At 36.2% G+C, this 26,654-nt stretch overlaps 1 protein-coding gene across 2 annotated transcripts in view; it reads right to left on the reverse strand.

Moving 5' to 3' along the window:
- EDA (ectodysplasin A) overlaps positions 1–26,654 on the reverse strand; it is a 412,994-nt gene that overhangs the window by 256,781 nt on the left and 129,559 nt on the right. The gene's annotated exons all lie outside the window — the stretch shown is intronic.

Raw genomic sequence — 26,654 nt, forward strand, 5'->3', positions numbered from 1 at the left:
GTCGATGCAAATGGTGAGTATTCATTGTTTCTGATGGCTAAGTAATATTCCATTGTATATATATACCACATCTTCTTTATCCATTCAGGCATCTTGGCTCCTTCCACAGTTTGGCTATTGTGGACATTGCTATGAAAATGGGGGTGCAGGTGCCCCTTCTTTTCATTACATCTGTATCTTTGGGGTAAATACCCAGTAGTGCAATTGCTGGGTCATACGGTAGCTCTCTTTTTAACATCTTAAGGAACCGCCATACTGCTTTCCAGAGTGGCTGTACCAGCTTGCATTCCCACTAACAGTGTAAGAGGGTTCCCCTTTCTCCACATCCTCACCAACACTTGTTGTTTCCTGTTTTGTTAATTTTAGCCATTCTAACTGATGTAAGGTGGCATCTCGTTGTGGTTTTGATTTGTACTTCCCTGATGGCTAGTGATGTTGAGCATTTTTTCATGTGTCTGCTAGCCATTTGTATGTCTTCTTTGGAGAAGTGTCTGTTCATGTCTTCTGCCAAATTTTTGACTGGGTTGTTTTTTGAGTGCTGAATTTGATAAGTTCTTTATAGATCTTGGATATCAGCCCTTTACCTGTAATGTCATTTGCAAATATCTTCTCCCATTCTTGGCATATAATTTTTTCATAGTATTTTCTTACAATTGTTATAGTTCTCTGGTGTCAGTTGGTATTTCTCCTCTTTCATTTGTGATTTTGTTTAAGTCCTCTCTCTCTAGTGAATATGACTGGAGATTTATCACTTTTGTTCAATTTTTCAAAGAACCAGCTCCTGGTTTCATTGAATTTTTCTATTATTTTGTTTACTTAAACCACTGTGTTATCATTTTCATTTGTTTCCATGTATTTTTTAATTTCTTCTTTGATTTCCTAGTTGACCCATTCATTGTTTAGTAGCATGTTGTTTAACCTCTGTATATTTGTGGTCTTTCCAAATTATTTCTTGTGGTTGACTTCTTGTTTCATAGCATTGTGGTCAGAAAAGGTGCATGTTATGATTTCAATCTTTTTGTACTTTTTGAGGCCTGTTTTGTGACCTAATACGTGATCTATTCTGTAGAATGTTCTATGTGCACTTGAAAAGAATGTGCATTTTGTTTTAGGGATGGAATGTTCTGAATACATTTGTTAAATCCATCTGTTCCAGTGTGTCATGCAAAGCCATTGTTTCCTTGTTGATTTCTGTTTAGATGATCTGTCCACTGATGTAAGCGAAGAATTAAAATCCCCTATTATTATGTTACTATCAATTAGTACCTTTATATTTATTATTGTTTTATATCATTGGGTGCTCCCCTGTTGGGTGCATAAATATTTACAATATCTTCCTATTGGATTGTCTTCTTTATTATTATATAGAACCCTTCTATGTCTCTTTTTACAGTCTTTGTTTTTAAGTCTATGTTTGTCCAATATAAGTAATGATACTCCAGCTTGTTTTTGACATCCATTTATGTGACAAAATTTTCTCCACCCCCTCACTTTCAAATTGCAGGTGTCTTTAGGTCTAAAATATGTCTATTGTAGGCAGCATACTGATGCGTCTTATTTTTTTAATTCATTCTGACACCCTATGTCTGTTGATTGGAGTGTTTAGCCCATTTACAGTCAGAGTAATTATTGATAGGTATGCATTTAGTGCCATCTTATCACTTGTTTTCTTGTTTCTGGAGATTTTCTCTGATCCTTTCTTGTCTTTGTCACTTTTGGTCTACCCTTTCCACTCAATGAGTCCCCTTTAATATTTCTTGTGGACTGGTTTAGTGGTCATAAACTCCTTTAGTTTCTGTTTGTCTGGGAAACTCTTATATCTCTCCTATTCTGAATGATAGCCTGGCTGCGTAGACTACTCTTGGCTGCAGATTTTTCCCATTCAGCACACTGAGTATATCATGCTACTCTCTTCTGGCTTGCAAAGTTTCTGTTGAAAAATCTCCTACTAGCCTTATGGGTTTTCCCTTGTAAGTTAGGTAGTTCTTTTGTCTTTTTGGTTTTAAGATTTGTTCCTTAGTTTGTAAATTTTCTTACAATATGTCTTGGTGTTAGCCTGCTTTTGTTGATTTTGATGGGAGTTTTCTGTGCCTTCTTGTTCTGGACGACTCTTTCCTTCCCCACATAGGGAAGTTTTGTGCAATTATTCCTTAAAATACATTTTTCTTCCCCCTTTTCTCTCTCCTCTTTTTCTGGGACTCCTATACTACGAATGTTATTATAATTCATGGAGTCATTGAGTTCCTAAATCTATTGTCATGTTCCATCATTCTTCTTTCTTTTTGTTCAGCTTCATTAGTTTCCATTATTTTGTCTTCTATGTCACTGATCTTTTCTTCTGCTTCTTCCAGCCTGCTGTTCATTGCCTCAGCCTGTTTCCAATCTTGTTTATTGTATTCTTCATCTCGTTTGATTCTTATGTAACTCTTTTATCTCTGTGGTACAGGTCTCACTGATGTCTTCTATTCTTTTCTCAAGCCCAGTGAGTATCCTTATTATTGTTGCTTTAAATTCTCCATCAAGCATGTTACTAATATGTTTCTCTTAGACATCCGGCTGTGGCCTTGTTTTTTCATCAGGGTAAGTTCCTCCATCTTGGCATTTTGTCTATGTCTCTGCCTTCTCCTCTGTGTTACGTCTCCTGTTCCTAAAAGTGATTGCCTTATGGAGAAGAGGTCCTGTAGTGCCCAGGGCCTGGTGCTTCAGGAAGTGTCTCTGGTGTATGCTGTGTGTGCTCTGATATTCAGATGCTCAATCCCTCAGGCCAGTCATCTGCAGAGGCTTTCCTTACCTGCTGTGGGCAATGTTTGGTCCCTGGCCTGAATCTTATAAGTTTTACCTAGTTGTGCTCTGGTCTGCTTGTGAAATAAGACCTGACACCAACTCCACCAGAATTCTCTGGTTGGGAGATGCTGGTGTGGGCAGAGTTTTGTGCTGGTTTTCTGGGGGAGGGGCCCACCACACTGGACTGAGGCAACCTTGACTTAGAAGGGTACTCCTGCCAGAGCACAGGGTGGTGGGGCTTGGTGTAATCAAGTTAGGTAGCCAGTGTCTGAGCTGAGCTGTTTCCCTCAGGTGGCTCTGTGTTTATGCTGAGGGGCAGGCCAGGGAAATGGCACCATCAGCTCCTTTGTTTCTGGAGAGGGATCTCTGTAAATTCTGTCTTTCAAGGAAGTGCTCTAGAATAGGGAATAATCTCCCCTCTCTATGCCCCAGGCATTTTTCAGATCACTGTTTCCACTTTCTCTACCTCTGTTGTTGTTATTGTTTTTTGCCTGACTTCTCTCCAGAAATGACACAGTACCCTCCTGGCTCTATCCCAGCCAAGCGTGCTGATCTTTAAAACTCCAGGCTTTAAAGAGGTGGTGTGGGCTGGTGGGGGTTTGTGCTAATCTTCTGTGGAAGGGGCCTGCTTAAGATCACTAAGGCAAGCTTGACTGAGAAGGACAATTCCACAGGAGTGCAGGGGGGGTGGGGCTCGGTGTAATCAACTTAAGTAGCCAGAGTCAGTGCTATTCTTCTTCCTTTAGGTAGCTGTGTGTGTATGCTGAGTGGTGCAAAACTATGCTGTATGGAAGTAGCTTATGCTTAATTTGGGGGCAATTTCACAAAACTTCTCTTTTTCCACTTACAGCATTAGCAGTAAAATAACATGGTCTATCCTGGTTCATGGATGTGGTCATACCACATGACATACAAGAAAGTGACAGGTCCACTTGAAGATCACAGTGAAAAGGATACAGACATAGATTAAAAAAAGGACTCTCAGAGAGATTAAACAAAAAAATCTGAGTCAATACTTAGAGAATATCAGTCTTATTCCCAAATTGGCTCATGAAACACACATGTCAGATGTACTAAAATCGCTGATGGTATCCCCTAACCCCAAAACGACAAACTATATATAATTAAAATAACTGGGGTCTCATTCACCCAAGATTCTTAAAGAAACACAGGTGAGAAATCAAAATTACCATTTATAAAAGTACAGCTTGCTATGATTTATGGGCATCATACCAAATGGATGAGGAACTGTCAACAAAATACCTACCCACCCATCCCCAACATTCATTAGAGATCTCTACAGAACCACAAACTAGCAAGTTTAACCTCCATATTGGCCAAATTTCTAAAACCTGCCTTTAAAAAATGAAATATAATCAAAAGAAACCATTGCCATATGCTATTAGAGAAAAGGCTCATAGTTTTTGTAAAGAAAAATAATCCCTGACTAGAAACATTTGAATTTATTGAGGAGAAGAAATAATAGAAATAAGTTAGACAAAGTATAATAATAAATATTTAGATGTTAAGTGGTTTTAAAACTATATTCACCAAAACTCTAGGATACAGAGTTGCTTCACAGGTTCTGTCAATACTTCATCTGAAAATCATTTAAAACTATTTTTAGCTATTTTAAAATCTATAATAAAAGTCATGAACTATCAACACAAATACCTGATTAGGTTTTATACCAAATATATAATATTGAGGACCACCTAATTATTAACTTGTTTGTTCAAACCTCAGAATAAATCTTGTCTGGTCATTTCTGTGCAATGATTTAAATTCTTCTGAGTAGGTCTGATTTGGAAGTTCAGTTTCTGTCTCATACAGGGCTATGCATTTCTGCTCATATAAAATTTTAAAGCAAGTACAGTACCATGGTATATATACCTAAGACTTGTCTGGAATCACACTGAGCCTGTGCACATCTGTTCAACATATGCCTTTGTCATGTTACAAGAATCAGTTGTAAAATAACAAGTAAAGATGCTAATACACTGCATTATCATTACTGTACTTATTTGTGAGTTTTGGATATTTCTCTTATATTTTTGATAAAGAATATGAGCACTTGTAAGATAGTTAATGGTTCAACTTCAAATGGTTCCTAGTACTCTCCTTTTAGGCTTCATGATTCGTTAATTAAATAATAATCTATGATTGTAAGATAAGATTAAAATTTGTTGGCATTTAATTATCTATATGGGTTCAGGGTTTCTTCATACTAAACAGCAAAAACAAAATAAATATAATAGGTGCTGAGACAGATACAGAAGTAACTATCATCTATATCTCCTTATTTCAAAGTTTGGTGTTCATTAAAGCAATGTTATCCTAATTTGTTGACTTTATAGCAAATGATAAAAATTGAGCATATAAAATAAATTATACCAATTAGGTGAGTTTTATAAAGATAATGGAATGAACTTGGTAAATAATAATATAAATAACTTACAATGTGATGTGCTTGGAGTTAGTTGTATAAGCCAAAAAAAAAATGTAGGAATATTTCCAGAAGATATCAAATCTATGTGATGTCAAATTTATGTGATGTCTTAAAAACTTTAAGAAGTTTTTTTTTTTTTTAAAAATAGCAGGAGTTTGAGGGTTCTAGAGGGGAGGGGATGGGGGGATGGGTTAGCCTGGTGATGGGTATTAAAAAGGGCACATATTGAATGGAGCACTGGGTGCTATACGCAAACAATGAATCATAGAACACTACATCAAAAACTAATGATGTGGGCGCCTGGGTGGCTCAGTTGGTTAAGTGACTGCCTTCGGCTCAGGTCATGATCCTGGAGTCCCGGGATCGAGTCCCACATTGGGCTCCCTGCTCAGCAGGGAGTCTGCTTCTCCCTCTGACCCTCTTCCCTCTCGTGCTCTCTATCTCTCATTCTCTCTCTCTCAAATAAATAAATAAAATCTTTAAAAAAAAAAACAAAAAAACTAATGATGTAATGTATGGTGATTAACATAATAAAATTAAAAATATATATATAAAATAAAAAAATAAAATAGCGGGAGTTTTCAAGAAAAGGAAAAAGTGGCATATTATTATTCTCTGTCATACTATGATACAAATATTTCAGATATAATATACAATATTATAATGTAGCTCTAGGAGATTTTTCTTAAGATAGAGTAGAAACAGAGAAACAATTGAAGGGATTAGTGTGAGGACAGAAAGGAAGGTAACTATGTGGTAATAATAGATTAAAAAGATGAATGAAGTCTCTTCAGTTTTAAAAGATGATGACCGAAATGGGATATTATCATAGTCAGACCATAACATGAACAGTATGGGGGAGATGAACTCAAACATGTCTGTCAAAAATACTAGAAGAACATAGTTCTGTTCGAAATTTTAGGGGTTTGAATTTAGGAAACACTAAGAAAATCAGAAGGAATACTTCCCATGGTGGGCAGTAAACTTAAGAGACCCTCAAAAGATGGTTCAGAATATAAATATAAATAATGTATTTTAAAAGTTTCAGTTCATGAATAATGGAGCCATAATATTTTACTGGGGGAACTAGGAGGCATGGAGCTTATTTTAAACATGGGCGGTTGGGGACAGCAGGAGCAATCATGCCTTTCAATGACACATTCCACATACTTCTATTCAACATATAAAAATAAATATTATTCAACATAGAATAATAATTTGAGAGGGTACCTTGCAAACAGACAAATGTTTCCACTTAATTGAGCAGCCAGGGTTGGAAAATGAACAAAGAGAACAAACAAGATGATTAGGTTGATCTCCCTATTACATCTGTATGTTTGACCTTTCAAATATAATATGTCTAAAGAACTTGAGGCTGTATAAGTTTAGGAAAGTCTCTGGAGTCAGAGATTTCTTGGAGACTCCAGTAAAAATTTAGAATTTAAAACAATATGACAGCTTCACTTCTGGTCAAGATGGAGTAACAGCCTGTGACAACCAAAGCAAAGTAATAAAGATTTTTAAAAAGACAATATATATAAAACAAAGGATTTCAAGACCATGGGCATCAGACAACAAAGGAGAATAATCCCTGTGAGACTGGAAACAAATGAAGTAAGCCCACTGATCGCCCCAGCTTAGTGTTATGAGAGAGTTTCCAGACTGCAGTGCAGGAAGAACCCAGCTACAGGTTGGAAGACTCTGAAATTGAGGAGACAGAACTGAGAGGATGAGAAGACCAAGGTATCTTGCTATTATTCACAGGTTGGAGGACCAGAAAGGAGAAAGAGCAGCACAGGAAGAAAATCCTGGATATCTTAAATGTTCCCACTTGAGTATCCAGCAGATATCACTGCCAGTGCACGAATGTGAGAAAACTACCCAAGACCGGGGAGAAAAACATCCAAAAGGATTACAGGGAACTGCACCCAGTGATCACACAGGGCCCAGGAATAATGCCTGCTTGTGCCAGCTAGAAGAGAAAAAGTCATTAATTCATAAGGCACTGAATAGAATAACCAATATGGCATTGCCTAAAGAGTAGTGAATAATTAGTACTAGACTGAGCTCAGTCTGTACCCATCTAACTAATCTTAAAAGCAGTACTTGAAAGGATCAGTTTCCTAGAAATTTAACCATAGCCCAGAACAGAGCTACAGAATATATAATGGAATACAAAAATATATAGCACTCAGAAAACTATATCCAAAATATATAAAGCATTCCTACAACTCAACATATCAATAGCAAATAATTCAATTAAAAGTCAGCAAAAGACTTGAATAGATATTTCTCCAAAGACATATAGTCAGTAAACACATGAAGATGCTCAACATTACTAATCATTAGGGAAATACAAATCAGAACACAGTGAGATACCACTTCACACACATTAGGATGGCTATTAAACAACAACAACAACAACAACAACAAAACTATATGGTCAACTAATCTCTGACAAAGCAGGAAAGAATATCCAATGGAAAAAATACAGTCTCTTCAACAAATGGTGTTGGGAAAACTGGACACAACATGCAGAAGAATGAAACTGACCACTTTCTTACACCATACACAAAAATAAATTCAAAATGGATGAAAGACCTAAATGTGAAACAGGAAACCATCAAAATTCTAGAGGAGAACACAGGCAGAAACCTCTTTTACCTCGGTTGTAGCAACTTCTTACTAGACACATCTCTGGAGGCAAGGGAAACAAAAGCAAAACGGAACTATTGGGACTTCATCAAGATAAAAATCTTCTGCATAGGGAACGAAACAATCAATAAAACTAAAAGGCAACCAGTGGAATGGGAGAAGATGTTTGCAAATGACATACCTAATAAAGGGTTAGTATCCAAAATCTATGAAGAACTTATCAAACTCAACACCCAAAAAACAAATAATACAGTTAAGAAATGGGCAGAAGACATGAAGAGACACTTTTCCAAAAAAGACATCCACATGGCTAACAGACACATGGAAAGATGCTCAACATCACCCATCATCAGGAAAATACAAATGAAAACCACAATGAGTTACCACCTCACACCTATCAGAATGGCTAAAATTAACAACACAAGAAACAACGGGTGTTGTTGGCGAGGATGTGGAGAAAGGGGAACCCTCTTACACTATTGGTGGGAATGTAAACTGTCAGAGCCACTCTGGAGAACAGTATGGAGGTTCCTCAGAAAGTTAAAAAGTAGAACTACCCTACGATCCGGTAATTGCACTACTAGGTATTTACCCAAAGGATAAAAAATGCAGATTCAAAGGAGTACATGTACCCCAATGTTTATAGCAGCATCATCAACAATAGCCAAATTATGGAAAAAGCCTCAATGTCCATTGACTGATGAATGGATAAAGAAGATGTGGTATATATATATATACAATGGAATATTACTCAGCTATCAAAAAAAATGAAAACTTGCCATTTGCAACGACATGTATGGAACTAGAGTACATTATGCTAAGTAAAATAAATCAGTCAGAGAAGGACAAATCCCATATGATCTCACTCATATGTGGAATTTAAGGCAGAAAACAGATGAACATATGGGAAAGGGGAAAAGAAAAAAAGGAAAGAGGGAAACAAACCATAAAAGACTTTTTTTTAAGATTTTATTTATTTGACAGAGACACAGCAAGAGAGGGAACACAAGCAGGGGGAGTGGGAGAGGGAGAAGCAGGCTTCCTACAGAGCAGGGAGCCCAATGCAGGGCTCCATTCCAGGACCCCGGGGTCATGACCAGAGCTGAAGGCAGACGCTCAACAACTGAGCCATCCAGGCACCCCTAAACCATAAAAGACTCTTAATGGTAGAGAACAAACTAAGGGTTGATGGAGGGAGGTGTGTGGGGGATGGGCTAGATGGATGATGGGTATTAAAGAGGGCACTTGCTGTGAGGAGCACTGGGTGTTATATGTAAGTGATGAATCACTGAATTCTACTCCAGAAACCAATATTGCACTGTATGTTAACTAAAATTTAAATTAAAAAAAATAACCCAGAAAATAACACGTTTTGGTTAAGATATAGAGAAACTGGAACCACTGTGCACTGATGGTGGGAATATAACAGTCACCATGGAAAAGTCTGGCAGTTCCCCAAAAAGTTAAGCACAAAATTACCATATGATTCAGCAATTTCACTCCTAGATATATAACCAAAAGAAGTGAAAGCAGGGACTCAAATAGACACTTGGACATGAATGTTCATAGCTGTATTATTATTCACATATGCCAAATGGTGGAAAAACCTAGATGTCCATCAATAAATAAATGGACAAATAAAATGTGACTTTTTAAAAAGATTTATTTATTTGAGAGAGAGAGCATGAATGAGTGGGGGAAGGGGCAGGAGAGGGACAGAATCTCAGGCGGACTCCCCGCTGAGTATGGAGCCCCATGTGGGGCTTAATCCCAGGACCTGAGATCATGACCTGAGTCAAAATCAAGAGCTGGCCACTTAACTGACTGAGCCACCCCAGCACCCCAAAATGTGGTATTTTGACACAATGGAATACTATTCAGTCTTAGAAAGAAATGAAATTCTGATACGTGCTACAACATGGATGAACCTTGAAAACATTATGCTAAGTGAAAGAAACCAGTCACAAAAAGACAACATATTGTATGATTCCATTTACATGAAATGTCCAAATTTATAGATATAGGAAGTACATTAGTGGTTGCCTGGGGCTGGGGGAAGGAGGAAATAGGGAGTGACTGTTTAATGGCTACATTTGTTTATTTGCGGGGTGATGAAAGTGTTTGGAATTAGATAGCAGTGATGTTTGCACAACACTGTGAATGTACGAAAAGCCACTAATTGTACCTTTTAACATGGCTACAATGGTGAGTTTTATGTTGTATGAAGTTTACCTCAATAAAGATATTAACAAATTGGAGCTAACATTGTATAAAATAAATTATACACCAGGCCTTATTCCATGTGTGCAAGACTGGTTCAACATTTGAAAACTGATTAATATGACTGATTATATTATTAATATGGTAATCCACCATATCAACAAATATGAAAAAACTCAGCAATTAGGAATAGAGAGGATGTTCCTCAACTTGATAAAGAACATCTACAAAATACCTACTGCTAACATCATACTGTGTGACATTGGCAGAGCAATACACGCACAGATCAATACAACAGAATAGAAAACCCCATGTGGATCCACAAAAATATGCCTAATTATTTTATTTTTTATGACATCTTTATTGAGATATAATTCACACACCACAAAATTCACCCTTTTAGCTATACAATCCAGTGGTACTGAATATATTCACAGAGTTGTGCACTCATCAGCAGTACCTAATTTTAGAACATTTCGATTACTCCAAAAAGAAATCTTATGCCCTAATATGGTCACGTCTCACTCTTTTCCCACATTTTCCACTGCAAGTACTAACCTACTTTCTGTTTTTATAGATTTTCCTATTCTGGACATTTCACATAAATTGAATACGATATGTGGCCTTTTGTATCTAGCTTCTTAGCATGTTTCCAAGATTAATGCAAGTTTATCTATAAATGTATAAATATTTTATTAATTGTTATGGTACAACTGATTTTTGATAAAGAAGCAAAAGCAGTTTAATGGGGCAAGTATATAGTCTTTCAACAAATGATGCTGGAGCAACTGAACATCCATAGATTTAAAAAAATATCAGTCTTGAACTGAACTTCACCCTTATACAAACTTAAGTCAATATGGACTATGAAAGTAAGTGTAACATGTAAAATAATCACTATGTTGTACTCCTGAAACTAATATAACATTGTATGGCAACTAAACTTCAATTAAAAAAAATTGTAGGAGACAAAAATTACAAGAGATTAGCAAAAAAACATAAAAGCAAGCAAATCTTCAAAATTTAGGAATAGGCAATAGTTCTTAGAGTTGGCACCAAAAGCATAATCCATTAAAAAAAAGGTGGTAAATTGGACTTCATCCTTATTAAATCTTTTGCTCTTCACAAGACCTAAGAGGATGAAAAGATAAGCTACAGAATGGGAGAAAATATTTGGAAACTAATCCAACAAAAGTCTAGTATGTTGAATATATAAAGAGCTCTCAAAATGCAATGGTTAAAAAAAATCCAATTAGAAAATTTAAAAAAAAGACATGAAGAGAGACATTTCACTGAAGAGGATATACAGATGGCAAATAAGCACATCAAAAGATGTTTCACCTCATTAGTCATTGGAAAAATACAACCTCAAACCACAATGAGATATCACTACACTCCTACTCAAATGGTTAAAATAAAAATCAGTGATAACACCAAATACTAGAAAGGATGTGGAAAAACTAGATCACTTATACATTGCTGGTGGGAATACAAAATGATACAGCTAGCCTGGATAACAATTTTACAGTTTCTTATAAAACTAAACCAGGCAACCAGCACTTGCACTTGAGCAATAATCCCAGAGGCATAAAAACTTATGTCCATGTAAACCTGTAAACAAATGTTCAAAACAGTTTAATTCATTATAGCCCCAAACTGGAAACAGACCAGATGTTTTTCAACGTGTGAATGGTTAAACTGCAGCAATAAAAGGAACAAATAATCTATCTATACACACATCAAATTGAAACTTCTGAATGGACAAAGCCAATTTCAGAAGGACATATATATTCAGAAGGACATACATGATATGATTCCTTTTATATAACATTCTAGAAATGAGAGAATTATAGAGATGGAGAATAGATTAGTTATTTGCCATGAGTTAAACATAAAGTTTTCATGGGTGTGGATAATAAAAGGACAACCAACAGGATCATTATGGTAATGGAATTTTTCTGTATCTTTAGTGCATAAATTCAACATCCTGTTTTTTAATATTGTATTAGAGTTTTGTAAGATGTTCCTATTGGGGGACACTGGGTGAAGGGTACACATGATCTCTATTATTTCTTATGTGTGCACACAATCTACTTTCAAAATAAAAAGTTCATTTCAATTTAAGACTTTCTCAGAGATACGAAAGCTAAAAGAATTCATTACCAGCATATCCAAAGTATAAAAAATGTTACAGTGCATCCTTCAGGAAAAAGTCAAATAACAGCACACAGAACTATGGATCTCTACAAAGAAATATAGAGCATCAGAAATAGTAATTACAAAAGACTGTTTTCTTATTGTGTGTACTATAAACCCTAAATTAACCACTAAAGTAATAAAAAAAGAATTATAGCTAATAACCCATGCAATAGAATCATAACAATACTCATTTGATCCAAAAGAACGAAGAAGAGGGAAAGGGGGACAAAGAACAGATGGGAGAAACAGAATAAAAAATGACAAGATGACAGACTTAAACCTAACCATATCCACAATCACATTAAATGTAATATTCTAAAATCCCCAATTAAAAGGCGGAGACTTTCAGACTGGATTAAAAAAAAAAAAGCAAGACTCAACTATAGGCTACCTACAACAAACATACTTTAAAATAAAGACATAGAGGCTAAAAGTAAAAGGATAAAAAAAGATATACTAACACTAAATAAAATAAATCTGGAGTATTTATATTAATCATATAAAGTAGATTTTAGAGCAAAGAATATAACTGGGAACAAAGAAGTTGATTTCACAGTGATAAAGAGGTCAATTCATAAAATGGACAATTCTAAATATTTATGCACCTAATAACAGAGCTTCACAATACAGAAATGAAAAACTGACAGAACTGTAAGGAGAAATAGACAAATGCACAATTATACAGAGAGATTTCATTACTCTTTCCTCAATAACGGATAGAGTTAAGTAGATAGAAAATCAGTAAGTAAACAGAAGACTGCGAATACTATCATCCAAGTTGAACTAATTGATATGTAAAGAACACTCCACTAAGCATTTGAAGAGTACAAATTCTTCTTCACCAGCATGTGAAATTTACCAAGATAGACCATATTCTGGGCCAAAAAAAGGCTCAATAAATTTAAAAGGATTTTAAGTCACACAAAGTATTGTCTTATCACAATGGGATTAAAATAGAAATCAAGAACAGAAATACATCTGGAAAAAAATCAAGTATTTGGAAATTAGGTAACATACTTCTAGCTAATCCATGGGTCAAGGAAAAAATCAAAAGGGAAAGTAGAAAAAGACTTTGATCTAAATGACATTGAATATACAATATATCAGAACTAAAAATTCAGGGGAAATTTATAGCACTTAAATGCCTATATTAAAAAAGAAAAAAAAGGGGGGGTGCCTGGGTAACTCAGCTGGTTAAGTGGCTGACACTTCATTTTGGCTCCAGTCATGATCTTGGGTCCTAGGACTGAGCCCTGCATCAGGCTCCTTGCTCAGTGGGGAGTCTGCTTGAGGATACTCTCTCCTTCTCCCTCTGCCCCTACCCCCACTCGTGCTCTCTCTCTCTCTCTCTAAAATAAATCTTAAAAAAAGAAAAACAAAGTTCTCAAATCAATAACCTCAGCTTTCTAAATTAAGTAGTAAAATAAGAACAAATTAAATCCACATAAAAGGAAATGTTTGCAGAAATTAACAATTTGATCCTAAAATTTATAAAGAAATGTAAAGCACCTAAAATAGTCAAAAGAGTTTTGAAAAAGAACAATGCTAGGGCATCTAGGTGGCTCAGTCAGTTAAGCCTCTGACTCTTGGTTCCTGCTCAGGTTATGATCTCGGGATCCTGGGATCGAGTCCTACATTGGGCTCCATGCTCAGTGGTGAGTCTGCTTCTCTGCCTCTCTCCGCCTCTCCCTCTGCCCCTCCCCCCACTCACACACACTCTAAAATAAATAAATAAATCTTTAAAAAAAAAGAAAAGAAAAAGAACAATGCTGAAGGACTTACACTACTTTGCTCAGGACAGTATAAAGCTATAATAAGCAAGACAGTATGTTATTGTGCAAAGATAGAGAAAACAATATTGACATTTGATTTTTATTATATTGTCAATTATGCCTTTATATTGTCAATTGATTTCCAACACAGGTATGAAAGCAATAGGTAAAGAACTGTTCAATAAATGGTGCAGAAACAAATGGATATCTATATGCAAATAAAACAAATCTTAACTCTTATCATATACTATATACAAAATTAAGTCAATATGAATCATAGACCTAAATGTAAGAGTTAAAACTATAAAACATCTAGACAAAAACATAAGAGAAAGTCTCAGTGTCCTTGAGTTTGCCAAAGATTTCTTAAATATGACATAAACCCACAAATTATAAAAGGGAAAAAAGTCAACAAATTGGATTTCATCAACATTAAAAATGTTTACCCTTCAGAAGGCACCACTGTGAAAATGTAAAAGCAAGCCACAGACCAGGAAAACATGTATTTGCAAAATATATATCTGACAAAGGACTTGTATCTAGAGTATATAAGGAACTCTTAAAACTCAGTAAGATGATAAAGAACTTAGTAAAAATAGGCAAAATACTTAAAGAGACACTTCACCAAAGAATATATTTGGATGGTATATAAGCACATGAAAAGATGATATTACTAGCCATCAGAGAAATGCAAATTAAAGCCACTATGAGATAATACTATACAACCACTAAAATGCCTACAATTAAAAAGCTCACTATACCAAGTCTTGGCATGGATGTAGAACAACTGGAACTCTCAAACATTGTTAGTGATAATGTAAAATTTAGAAGTTTGGCAGTTTTTAAAAAGGTAAATATAAACCTTCCATATGTCCCAGATATTCCACTGTCCATTCATCTAAGAGAAATGCATATATACACAGAAACTCTTGTACACAAATGTTCATAGCAGCTTTATGTATAATAGCTAAAAGTGAAAATAAGTCAAATAGCTACCAATAGTTGAAAGGGAAAACAGATTGTCATATATCTGTACAATGTAATACTACTCAACAGTAGAAGAGGAATGAAGTATACATACACACAACATAGATGAATATAAAAATAGTTACGCTGAGTGGAAGAAGCCAGATAAAGAGCTCATACTGAATGAATCCATTTATAGAAAATTCTAGAATCTGTAAACTATAGTGACAAGAAGTAGATTAGCAGTCGCCTGGAAGGAAAGGAAGTGATGGGGAAGTGAATGGAGGGAATACAAAAAGGCACCAGAAAATTTTGGGGGGCTGATGGATATTCATTATATCTTGAGTGTGGTGATATGTGTATACATCAAATTGTACACTTTAAATGTGCTTTATTGTATGTCAATTATACCTCAATGAAAGTGTTAAAAACAATAAGGAAAAATATGGCATAGTTAACACAATCACTATGTTATTCATAATTATTTTATTGCTTTTAAAGATTTCTAAGTGTTTAACATCAAGCCCCAAGAAAAGCCAGGTCTTTCTAGGCAAAGGACCAGGAAAATGGCAGACTAGCAAGACAGAAAACTTGTAGACAACCAGCTCCCTACTCTACCCAAACACCACAGATAAAACTGTGGCCCTACCTACATCACCTTCAGTAAAGGCCAAGTGGGAAACTTGGATATCAACTCCAGCCTAGCTGTAAGGAGGTGCCCTTCTTACCTCCCCATTGGGAAGATGTCAGAGAAGACTGAGTAGAGAGCTGGGACCTTCATCCTTGCCTGGCCATAACAAGGTTTCCCCACTCCTTGGTGTCAGTAGAAACCATATGGTAAGTCTGGGCTTCCACTTCCACCTAATGGTAAGAAGGCACTCCTCCCTGCAAGGGTGGTATCAGTGGAGGCCTCATGGGGAGCCTGAACTTCCACCTCTGCCTAGCAGTAACAAGGCATCCTCTTCCTGACTAGAAAGGTTGTCAAGGAAGGTTAAAGAGGGAACCTAGATATCCACGCCCACCTGGCATGAACCAGGCAGTACCCACCTTCCCTCACAGGTGTAATGTCAGAGGAGGCCTGCTAAAACTGATATAAATAAGATCCAGAACTTATAGCAAAATACTCAAAATGTCCAGGATTCAATTAAGAATCACTTATTAGAGCACCGGATATAGTATGGAAGTGCTGAATCACTAAACTGTACACCTGAAACTAATATTACACTGTATTTTAACTAACCAGAGTTTAAATAAAAACTTAAAAAAAAAACACTCATCATACTAAGATCCAGGAAGACCTCAACCTAAAGAGAAAACAAAATCAACAGAAACCAATACTGAGATCACAAGAGATTAGAATTATCTGAATAGGATTTTAAATCAGCGATCATAATAAGCTTCTTCAAGGAGCAATTAGGAATACAATAGAAAAAATGGAAAAAAACAGGAAGTCTCAGTAAAGGAAGAGAAGTTATAAAGAAGAACCAAATGGAAATTTTAGAACTGAAAAATACAATAGCCAAATTAAAAACTCAATGGATGGGCTCAACAGCAGAAGGAACTGAACGGTGGGAAGAATCAGAAACCTTGAAAACAGAACAATAAAATAGGCGTAAGATTAAGCAAACTATAGTACATCCATACCAGAGAATATTACTCAACAATAAAAAGGAAAATCTATTGATACAGGCAACAAATTGGATGTCTCTCAAAAGTATCATGCTCAGTGAACAAAAGTCAATCTCAAAAGGTTACATACTGTATTTTCTTTAAATAATACTAAAGAAATGACAAAGTTTTACAGATGGAAATATAGTGGTTGCCAGAAGTTAGGGATAAGTGAAGGATGGGAGGGGGCGGGGCTTATTCCAAAGGGGTAGGAGGCAAGCGGAAGACCTTTGTGGTGATGGAATAGTGTTACCTCTTGGTTGGTTATACATATCTTCACATGTGATAAAATGACATACAGAGTATCAATGTCATTTTTCTGGTTTGATATAGCACTCTAGTTATGTAAACTGTAACCACTGGAGGAAATTGGATAAAGGGTACGGGACTTCTCTGTACTATTTTTGCAACTTCCTGTGGATTTTTATTTATTTATTTATTTATTTAAGGTTTTATCTATTTATTTGAGAGAGAGAGAATGAGAGACAGAGAGCACAAGAGGGAAGAGGGTCAGATGGAGAAGTAGACCCCCTGCTGAGCAGGGAGCCCGATGTGGGACTCGATCCTGGGACTCCAGGAACACGACCTGAGCCGAAGGCACAGTCGCTTAACCAACTGAGCCACCGAGGCACCCTTCCTGTGAATTTTAAAAATAAAAGCTTATTTTAAAATATTCTAATAATTTATATTCAAATATATACTAAATTTTATATTAATTAACATGTTATGTATGATTTATATTAAATTATATAATATTTATTTTAACATAAAATGTTAAAAAAGAAAAATAAAATCAAGACATTGGAAATAACTAGAAGCACAATTTAATAAATATGAATGATGGTTATGAGTGATAGGTAAGACTCTGCAGGCTGGAGAGACATCCTAGAGTTGGAAAACAAAAGCATTATACTTTGTATCCAAAGTACATAGTACCGAATCACTGACTACCAAAGAGAAATGAAATTAAAGGTTACTCTAATTCAAGTATAGGTTACATACCACTAGAGAACAGTTATTTTCAAACTTGGGAACATTATCTTTTGGATAACAAGATAGAGAACAATGATGGTATATAGTAGGCTATCAATATATATTTGTTGAATGCATGAATGGGTAAGCCAGTTTCCTTTTTTTTTTTTTTTCAGTTTCCTTCTTATCTATGTCATTATTGTTACATTCTCTCAGCCTTTAAAAACTTTTTTGGGGGGAGAGGGATAGTTAGGGGAGACCAGAATTTTGGCTCTTTGGTGATAAATGATTCTTTTTTTTTTTTTCCTTAGGGTGGAGTGTTAATAGAATTTTGTTTCCCCCAGAAGTAAAATAGTTTAAAAACCATTGTTCCAAAGCACCAATTTCTAATTGTTAGGCAGTGCTAGGCCTATGACCATTTGATTGGGAGATCTTATCTAAATCATTTTAAGTTAAAGTGACTTTGAATTAATTTTGGTTGGAGAATTTCACAGTAACCATTAATAAGATTGTTAATACTCTGGGATACCACCCTAGATGACAAGATGTCAGAGTGATCAAGATGCCATAGAGAGAATGTTGCTCCTTAGATAAATACAATGATCTCAGCTCCAGCCATTTATAATAAAGTCACTTTATAAAAATATGGGAGATGAGATTATCTAATAAAGGTTTATCTGGGTAGCATTAATAAAGAAAGATGCAAGGGTAAAAGTAGGAAGGATTTTCCAAGAATACAAAAAAAAAAAGGAAAACTAACAGTTTTCTTTGGTGTCTTTCTCTTATTAGGTAATACATTAATAGGGAATTTCCACTAAGACAGAGGGTCTCAAGAGCAAGGAATGAATGGGGGTGGTAGTGGTGGAAGAAAACAAAAATAAGGCAAGATAAGAAGAGATTTTGCAGGTAAGGTTCGGTACTAGACCAAGGTAGTGGCAAAAAGGAAGGACAAAGAGGAGTACAAATTTTCTTTTGGTCTAATCTCATTATCCTCTTCTCAGCTCAAAAAATGTCCATTATGCCCACCTCTCCCTTTCTGGCTAGCTCATTGCTTGTCCCTATTGTATCTATTGATACCTAATCAAGATTTATTATAGCTGAGCCTCCCCATAGACTCTGGCAGGTCAATGTTAGTCTGGTTTTCAAAAGGAAAGTTCAATGCAGTTGACAGATGAAATGCAATTAAAGTCTAGAGCCTCAAATCTCATTGGTTTAAATCTTATGCCTGATAATCACCCATCATCATATCCTTTTTAGTCAGAGGGCACTAAAGCTAACTGATGCATCAGACAGAGAACTCCAAACCATGCTGCTCTGGGGAAATGTGCATAATGTACCTCAAATATCAAGGACTGGCTTCAGTGCTCACAAGCACTATAACCAGTGAAGCCTCTCTAGTGCTAGGTCCAAATATAACACATCAAGCCACTAATTGTTTTCATTTAGTGAAGCTCTTTAAACGTTTAATAATTTACTTTCATTATACTGCCAAAGTCGAGGTCACATAAGGGAGCAGCTGCAGCATTCTGTAGGGATAATTCATAGTTTTCCATTCAATCTAGATACTTCAGTTGCATTGTCATATTTTCAAACTGATAAATCTGATTATCTTTAGAGAGCATACCACTTGCTCCCTTCAGAAAACATTTTTCATTCACCAATAAACATCTCATCAGAGATGTTTGATTGCCCACCAAATGTATGTTCCTGTAATAGATACTTAAGACACAAGAACAAAAAAATGGAAAGCAAATTTCTCTTCTCAACGGTCAGTCAGAAATGGATATAATGACATGGTTGCTTGCAAAGCAGGACAATCACTAAAGCTCAAAGGCTTCTAGGAAATCTCCTTCACTCTCAGGAAGGCTGGTATGCCCTGCCTATTTCCAGAAAATACTTTCATGGCTTAAATGCATTTATGTAAGGGCATCAGGAATTGTATTCTACCAATCATCTTTGTAAAGCTCATCCATGGTCATGGATTCCAAAGACCATCAATCCAGAAACTCTCTACCAAAGCCCAATTTCAAGCCATAAGATGCTAGTAGCGGAGCTATATTTTCCATAGGCCACAGCAAATCCAAAATCATTCCCATTTTTCTGGGCACAAGGTGATATGCAGGTATTTCCAGCTAACAATAAAAGTAGCTTCTTTGTCCCATAGTACCTATGCAAAGAAATAAACACTTTCCCTTCCTAACACCATGAAGAATACAATCTTACCTATCAACATCTGAAAGGCCATGAGTTTTAGTTATTAACTTTGCTGAATTCTAAGGATAACAACTTTTATTAATTTCATCCTTCAGAATATAAAGGGAAATCACCTTTCCTCTTCGTCCTTTATTATTTCCATCCAAGTCAGTTTGCTTAATGAATGTACTGATTAGTTATGACTGTCCATCATCTTTAAAATGAATTTGAGGGGTGCCTAGGTGGCTCAGGGGTTTAAGGGTCTGCGTTCAGCTCAGGTCGTGATCCTGGGGTCCTGGAATCAAGCCCCACGTCGGGCTCTCTGCTCCGTGGGAAGCCTGCTTCTCTCTTTCCCTTTGCCTGCTGCTCTGCCTGATTGTGCTCTCTCTCTCTCTCTGTGTGTCAAATAATAAAATTTAAAAAAAATAAAATTAATTTGAAAAGTAGATTTGGAAAACACATTATTTGTGTTTGGAGGTGGACTGGGCACTCATAAAGCCCAGGCTGTCCACAGTCCACACATCTGAGTTATGCACACACTATACCAAGTGTCACAAAATGCTTTATTCAGCCAGCTGGAGACACAGATTTCACACTGAGGAGTGCAGTGCTTCCTATAGGAACAATGCCCCTGTGGGTAGTCAATAAATCTTTATTAAAACCTTCCTCACAGAAAAAGGGAGAGACAAGTGAACCAGGGGAGGGCTAGTTGGAAGCTTCTGTAGCTGTTTCAGGAGGGAAGACTTATTGGAAACAAAAGGGAATGTCTGTAACCTTTCTAGCAGAGGGCATTGGGGACTGAGAGAAGTGGCCACATATCATTCATAAAGGGGATTGGGTAGTCATTTCAAGCCTTTGGCAACTAGATTGCTATGCACCAAAAGTACACAACCTCCTGTGTATAAAGCATTGCTACATTTCCCTATTGTCACCAATAGCATCTGCTTTTGAAAAGTAATGCTCAGGGGTTATACAGTAAATATATATACCTTTCTAGGTAACTTATCCAGTACCTTCAGCTATCCAGAATTAGCCAATAACCTAGAAGACAGACAATAATATACATTCTAATGATCAAGCATTAAGATGTATATTTGCTCATAAAAATATAGCAAAACATAACATTAGGGTTAGGTTATCATAATAGGATTCCTTATGTCTTCAATGGATAGTCACTGGTAAAATTGTGTCTAAAAATAACAAGCATATTTATCTGGTTCCAGGGGCACAACTGATTAGGAATGGGGAGCTTCCAAATACATCAAGTAGTAACAGCTGACAGCAGTGGAAGAGATTAAAGAACTATAAAAAGCAGATATGAAATTTAAAAAGCATAGCAGTCTGGAGACATTTAGTGTAGGGGCAAACAGTTCTATTCATATCAAGTATACCCAGTGGAACAGTTATAGTAGAGCAAAGCAAAAACTTGAGTCATAATGTTGGCAAAACTCTAACCTTGTCCTGATTTGGTCATCTAATATTACACGAATAGCTCCAAGCAGAAGGCCTTCTTGAAGTGGTGTCAGACAGTGGGGGGAGAGGGGGAAACAAGGCACTTACTAGTCATATGGCTTCAGATGCATCAGTTAATCATTAAGTCTCAGATTTTTTTTATCTGTAAAATGTGGATACTTACTACTTCCCTTACAGGACTGTCATAATGACCAAATAAGATACTGTACGTAAAAGCACTTAGTAAAACATAAACTGTTAAAAAATGGTAGCTTTCCATTTATTTCGTTCTGCTTACTCCAAAATGGGACTATAAGAATCCATAGTGGTTATCTTATTTTTTTCAAAACACTCTGTGCTTTCTTATTTAACATAATGCTCCTTCTCTTATATTTGCCAGGCATTATGATGCCATCACTCTAGGTAGAACTGAACCCTATAGGCATCCTTGATTCCTTCCTTTCCATTCATATCTAAGCAATAACCCTGGCGATCTTTTTAACCCTTCCTATAACTTTCCATTCCTTCTGATACATCCTTGTCCAGACCCTTAGAGCTCATCTCTAACTGGTTTTCTTATATCTCGTTTCCCCCAACTCACTTGAACTTTCCTATATCTGCTGTAAAGACAGCTTTATGTATGTCATCCCCTGGACCAAAAGCTTTCACTGTCTTCCCAGTGCCTTCAGGATAAAATCCAAACTCACCAAACTGGCATTCATAAAAACCCATGGGAGGAATTTATCACCTGGTCTCAAGAAAATCTGTGCTTGCTTCTTCTGAGAAATTGGTTCATTTTTACCTCATGGACCCCTGCAAATCTTATAGCTAATATTTCCCTCTGATCTGTCTGCTAAGACACTCAGAGTCAAACTTAGGGTACAGCTATAAAATCCCTAATTCTGTGTACTCAGTCTAAATCTTACCATGGCCTCATTTCAGTTTCTTACATTTATTTTCCCTTCACACTCATTTCTCTGTCAATTTGTTCATCCTGTTATTATTGTATTAGTTTCTCAATAAACCAACTCAAATCTGTTAGAATGAGGTAGAGTATAAAATGATATGTGAGACTAAAAAAAAATACATGACCATATGAACAGAGGTGGAAAAAAAAAGACTGGGTAGCAAGAGAGGGAGCAAGAATGAAGATGAAAACGATATTCACCGATATAAAAATAAATATTAGTTCAACTGTAAGGAAAGTAGAGAGAACTCTTTGAGGAACATTTACTATGAGCATTTGTAATAATCTAACAGGGAAATAAATAACAAATCTGTTCTTGACAACATCTCTGAAAACAGGAAGTTCTACTGCTAACCCTTGTGTCTTAAAATATATTACCAAACAAAAATTTAATGAAGTCAAAGCTAAGCAGAATATGATGATGACTTACATTTGTACTGCTTTGCTGCTTACAAAGCCCTTTCACATACAGTATCTCAATGGAACCATTCCGGACTATTCTGTTGTAGAAGCCATTCACATTGGCAAGAAGCTGTTGCAAGCAGCATTCTCCATATCTGGGTCTTTAAAGATGTGGTATTTGCTGTAATAGAAAGTCGTATGGTATGTTGTTTGTCCCCTCTCTCTAAATCCTTCTCTACTGGCATTTCATCTTGTTCTTTAAATCACCAAATTCTACCATGCCAATGTTAGTCTGATCTCTTTACACGTTCTTATATTGAGCCTCTTTTCAGACACTCGATCCAACCCTCCCTTCCTTCCCCTCACCTCCCAGCCCCCAAAGAACAGCTTTCCACTTCTTTGCACGCCCGGACCACTCCCTCTCAAACCTCTACCTTTCCAAGAAGGCATTTGTTTTTGAAGCATTTCAGCTATGAAGACCACCCACTATGGAGCTCACTTATTGTTCTCATTCTATATTGTACTGTACCAACTTGTATCTTTAGATTGTAAACTCCTCAGAGAAAGGATTTTCTTCTTTGTTTAGTGCAATCAACCTATTGTAAAGTACTGTGTATACTTACAGACTATCACTAATGCGGTTCTTCCTGGGTTTCACTGGAATTATCTTAGTCATGTGATTTTACTTGGACATCATTTTTCTTTCCCTGTATTATTTGGGGCCCTCTTCCAGATTTTTTTAAAAGTAAAAAATTAGCACTTTCTGCTTTTAAGAATGCCGTCAGCTACACATTTGAACGTACATGCTTCATCCTGCTTTATTCTATTTCTTACAGATAACAATATCAAATTAAATACCTTCCAAGAGTCTGCTACAAAGGTAAAACACAAAGCCATTTTCCTTCTGGCTAATCTACAGTTAATCTTATTCACTCCTGCTGTACAGAAAAATGACACTGGTCCACTTGGAATTGGATATATTCCAGCTATCACTAGTTATAATGCTATATCAGGGTGGAACAATGCTGGCTAAAAATAATGAAGTCATTGATTTCCCTAAAACAAACAGAGGAGAAAGAAACTTTAAGAGACACAGAGTTATTGAATAATAAATTCCATTTTTCAATTAATGCAAATATTTAATGACGAAGTAAACTTTAAAAATAAAAATGCATTAGAGGATAAACAGATCAGATAGTATATAAATTGTATGGGACCAGGAGTCAGACATAATCCCAAATCCCTTCAGCAATTGGTTTCATAAATATTAACATGGAGAAAAAATTATGTCTTTTTTTTTTTACAAACTTGTCTCAAATTTCTGCTCAAAAAAATATTTGCTGAATATAAATGTTGTTCCTAGGTTTAAGTAACAGTAAAAAAAAAAAAAAAAAAGCCCAAATGTGGGCAATGGAAGAGGGAGAAGCAAGCATACTAGAATAATCCATAAACTGTGATTGTCAAACTCTTTCTAAAAACATAGAGGTAACACTAAATCTTCTTTCTCTAGGAAAATCTAGTCCATGTCATTGGAGCACTTCTATATAAGGTTCCTATTTCATCCAAGTCATGGGCTATAGTCTTACTCTCCATCCCACTGGAGTTTTGACTTATGCTCAATTATCTGGATGAATCACAATGCCCAATCCTTACTTACTCTTTGTTATACAGATGGAGATGGATGCCTTCTAAACACTGTATCTGACATTTGCAAGTACTCTTAAAGAAAAGTTACAAAGAAGAGCATATGGTAATAAAACTAGAGGGATACAAACATGAATTATTTTAGCATCTAAAGTACATTTAAGTATAAACCCTACTTCAGAGTGATACACAACAAAAATGCAAACAAATTGCTTGAGAAGGATGACTCCATAGCCAAGAGATGCTATTAAGTTCATATCTGTAGCCACATAAAGAGTCTGTTCCATAGAGAGACTGCACCCATATGGAGATCTTTGCACAAAGATCCATCAAATCCTGGCAGTGCAGACATATCAGGACAGGTGTGGTTTCTATCACCAATGCCCCTTAGTGAGCATTTCAGAGGTGTGTGGCTAATAGAAAATAAAATATGATGTGGCAGGTGAGGTCAAGATGATTAAAATTTGGATTATTAAAACGGCATCTTGACACTGTATCTACAATGGCTTTATTATGAAATTTCAGCTTTCTGTTCGTAATGCTTTGCAGTGCCCCCCCCCCCCCCGGGGCAGAATTAAATGTGTAAGATTTTCTTCCTTATGGACATGTTTCTGTTAAGCAGCTCACATAGTATCTGCTGGAATGAAGTTAGAATATCTTTTCAGTTATAAGGAAAGGAGTATGGTACTACAATAAGTGTATACCAGATGATAACGTTTTACTTCCTAAAAGATATATTGGATTAACATGATTTAATCTTGATCATGGATCAAGATTATCAGGATCATACAGTCAATACTATTCAAAAAAGAGAGATTTCATGCTCAACCTTGGAATTAAGCTGGCTAAGTAAATGTTAACTGTGAATTATCACACTTGACCAGCCATGTTTGGTCAGCACCCTCTTTAATTACTAAGTTATTTGCAGCACACCCTTTAATTACTAAAGGGACTTAGCTTAACTAGTTTCTTCTGAGTTCAGTAGGATCTACCAGGACTTTCTCCTAGGCTACATTCAGAAAAATTAGAAAATCAAAAGGACCTGGAGACTAACCAACACTGGGAAAGAGAAAGGGGACTCATGTTAAATTCAAGTCAGAGTTCACCACTAATTGTCCTCCCCTTAACTAACCCTCACATTTCTCTGGTTCGAGTAGAATTTTTAAAAATAATTGGTGTATTGCTAGAAATCACATAGGACCAGAAAACAAGAGAGCTCACTTCATGCTAATGACAAATTAGCATGTGATCACAACCTAGTAGTAACAAGGAAAGGTTATGAAAGCAAACCTTTCACACCTCTTCTAGAGTTTTATCCTCTTCTTCCCCACACAAAGCAGACATAAAACCATACATTTGTATTATAAACAAGTTGCTACTAAATCAGAGCCCCCAAAAAGCATTTTCCTGTACAGGTTTATTTGTAGTAATGTAGTCCAAAGTCAATGCAAAGAAGCACCATTACTATAGAGCCTCCAAGAGGGTACGGGAATATCTTTGTCTTTGTAATGGGATTTTACTTGAGTAAAAGGAAAGATGTCCTGACAGTCAAAGTCCTAAACACAGAAATGGCTTAGAAGGAGGTTATAAATTTCATTCCCAAGGGCCCTTTATTTATTTTAAAGGAATATAAAACTATCTATTGGGGCACCTAGGTGGCTCAGTCAGTTAAGTGTCTGACTCTTGATCTCAGCTCAGGTCTTGATCTCAGGATCCTGAGTTTAAGCCCCACACTGGGCTCCATGCTGGGCATGGAGCCTGAGTAAACAAAACAAAACAAAACAAACCCACAAAAAAACCCAAAAAACTGTTGACCACTGTTTACCATTATTTACAATAAACAATATACAGTTGGATAACATTCTGATTACTACAAAGTTACTGCTTTTCCTGGTTTCTGTTGAACTAGTAACTCAAATACTGAGAAGACTGAGGCTACATCTAAGGTGAGTTGGAGTAAAGAAAAACATGCAAGTCAAAGAATTTAGAATACAGAAGTTTGTTAACCCATTTATTCCAGTAGGTCCTAAACTGTCAACATCTCTAACCATCTGATTATGATTAGGTTTCCATGAACAAAGTCTTAGACATTCCATGAATCATGACCTTTTAATCAATGCAACACAAGGATTTCAACTTTTTTTTAAGATTTTATTTATTTATTTGACAGAGAGAGACACAGTGAGAGAGGGAACACAAGCAGGGGGAGTGGGAGAGGGAGAAGCAGGCTTCCCGCTGAGCAGGGAGCCTGATGCCGGGCTCGATCCCAGGACCCTAGGATCATGACCTGAGCTGAGGGCAGATGCTTAAC

This window comes from Eumetopias jubatus, unplaced genomic scaffold (genome assembly GCF_037043125.1).
Source record: "Eumetopias jubatus isolate StellerSeaLion01/CBP00866 unplaced genomic scaffold, mEumJub1_p1.0 scaffold_11, whole genome shotgun sequence".
Lineage (NCBI taxonomy): Eukaryota > Metazoa > Chordata > Mammalia > Carnivora > Otariidae > Eumetopias > Eumetopias jubatus.